At 46.6% G+C, this 2,643-nt stretch overlaps 1 non-coding gene across 1 annotated transcript; it reads right to left on the minus strand.

Moving 5' to 3' along the window:
- Positions 1-613: 613 nt before the first annotated feature.
- Positions 614-686, minus strand: TRNAK-CUU. The gene has a single exon. It is a non-coding gene; the product is annotated as a tRNA-Lys (tRNA).
- Positions 687-2,643: the final 1,957 nt, after the last annotated feature.

Here is a 2,643-nt window from a genome sequence, read left to right on the forward strand (position 1 = left end):
GTTTTTCTAAAATCCTTTTTCCCCTGTACCTTCCCACCCACATGTTCTTAGTCAGATTTATTTTTTGCATATCAGTTTTTGAGGATGACAAGAAACTTGCCCTTTTCTTAACTATGGTTTTCAGAAGCAGATTATCCTGCACTTAGTTGAGACCTCTTGCCGAACCCGTGGAATAAATAATACCCTGAGCTGAGGAAGTGGGTGTTGCATAGAGATTTTATGACTCATAATGGAGTGTCAAAATAGCCACTGCTGATGTCTGGATCGCTTATCAATTTTTGGAAATGACACTGGGCAGAGCCACACTTTCTCTTGTATAGAAATGCTGTGATTGAGGGAAAGTTCTAACAAGAACGTTCAACATCTCTTGATATTTAAAAGTCCCACATTGAATGGTGGCCTTTTTCAGAGGTGACTTGGAGTTAGCCTGGACAAGCAACTGTCCTCAGAGGAGGAGCCCAGAGCATTTCTCTAGGGTAGGGCAGCCCAGGACCCAAATTGCCAGGATGAAATGAGAAGGTTGGTATTTCTCTGGCCTGTGTCTTGAGGGGCTTCTTTTCTTTTCTTTTTGTTTCATTTCATTTCATTTAATATATTTTTTAAGTAACCTCTACACCCAACGTGAGGCTCGAACTCACAACCCTGAGATTAAGAGTCACATGCTCTACCGACTGAGCCAGCCAGGCGCCCCTTGAGGTACTTGTTGTCAAAGTAGTGTAGGGGAGGGGCTGTGCGCTTTCCCCCAGAGCCACTGAGAGAGCTCTCATGATACCAGGCAGTGAGGCCGCGTTTGCAGGGCTGGGGCCTCGGCTACTCTCTCTCCTGCTGGAGGAAATAAGGTTAGTTCTGTCGCTGGGCTCATGGGCCTGAGTGAGTTCTCACTCTGAGCTGAGCCCTTCTCTTTGGGGTCTTGCCTCAACCACCACACTCTCAGTACAGGCCCATTCGTGCAGCCTTTTCATTAGTGATTGTTTTGTAGAACTGAGCTTCTGTGATCTGCCTCTCAGACTGTTAGTGCTTCGTGTATAAACCATTCAAATAACAAATACTTATGAGGATCTTCTGTGTTCATTACAAAGAGTTACTTGAAAACAATATGAAATCTATTCCTGTTCCTCATGAGTTTATAAGCCAAATGGGGAGACTTAAAAACCCTGGAATTAATCGAGAAAAATATAGGTTGCTGTAAAATGGGTGGCTAGACTGTGCGATTCGGACTCTAGAGCTTAGTAGGGAAGAGGATGGAGAACTGATGTGAGCTGGCAAGGCTAGGAAAGTCTTTTTTTTTTTTTTTTAATGGTTTTTATTTTTGAGAGAGATGGAGAGAGAGCAAGAGAGAGAAGGAGGGGCAGAGAAAGAGGGAGACACAGAATCCGAAGCAGGCTCCAGACTGTGAGCCATCAGCACAGAGCCTGACATGGGCCTCGAACCCACAAACCGTGAGGTCGTGACCTGACCCCAAGTTGGATGCTTAATGTACTGAGCCACCCAGGTACCTGAAGGCCAGGAAAGACTTCCTGGAGGATTCTGGATACAGAGAAGTGAGTTCCTTTGAGGCAGAAGGGCCAGCAAAGATAGGGAGAAAGGACGAACTGTGATGCATGCAGGTGTGGGGGACCGGCAGCAAGGCGCCAGCAGGGTTGCTAGTTCTGAAGCGGAGTGTCCCTGTTGAGGGGGTTGTGCAGCTGGAGGGCTAGGGAGGCCTGTGCGGCCAGTTAGTGAGTGTACTGGAAGCCAGACAAAGATTTGATTTGAACGGTTTTCTTTAGGCTCTTTGGTTTGCAAGGGATAGAGACTCTTTCAAATTCAATCATGGGGTGGGGAATGTACAAGAGCTGTAAGGGGGGAAGGGATTTTAGGGGACGGAAAATTAGGAACCGGAGTGCTGTGGGACCTCCCGTGAACTGCACTCCGAGCCGTGGCAGGTCAAGGGGGTTCAGCCGCGGGACTTGGACATTTCATTTCACTGTCCTACCATGAGCACCACTCCCTTCTGACTGCCTTAGTTTTTCCTGTCTGCTCGGGGTCTCTTTTCTATTCTTCTCAGTTTCTATTTTACTCACTGTTTCTGCTTCCTTAGCATTTTGGTCTGGACGGCCCATCAAGGTTCTAGTTTTCTATTTTTTCCTTTATAGTTCTGAGTTTTCCTCATGGTTTCTCTCTAGGCATCCTTATGGCTTCAGCTCTTGCTCTTCTTTCTCTCTCTCTCTCTCTCCTTCTCCTTCCCTCTCCCTCTTCCCTCTCCCCCTCCCCCTCCCCTTCTCTTCCTTCCCCTTCCCTGTCTCCCTCTAGTATTTTTAGGCCAAATTCCTGAAAGAGTATCTGATTGTCTTACTTCATATTTTTGTACCAGGCTCTAGCTCAGATCATTGGCTAGAATGCAGATTGGCAGCTGTTGGGTCAGGGGCCTATCCTTGGTCCTTTCAGCCAAGGCTGAGGGAGTGGAGGTGACATCATAGAAACCATATAAGAGATTGGTCATAGAGGAAGTGATGGATCCTGGATATGGGTTCTGGCAGTGGGAATGGAGGGGAAAGAATGGATATAAAAGAAAAACACCTGATAGGAACCAGTATCTTATTGGCTACAGGGTTTCATAGAGAGAGGGAAATGAATGATAATTAATGATACTGATAATTCCCC

Source organism: Suricata suricatta, chromosome X, assembly GCF_006229205.1.
Source record: "Suricata suricatta isolate VVHF042 chromosome X, meerkat_22Aug2017_6uvM2_HiC, whole genome shotgun sequence".
NCBI lineage: Eukaryota > Metazoa > Chordata > Mammalia > Carnivora > Herpestidae > Suricata > Suricata suricatta.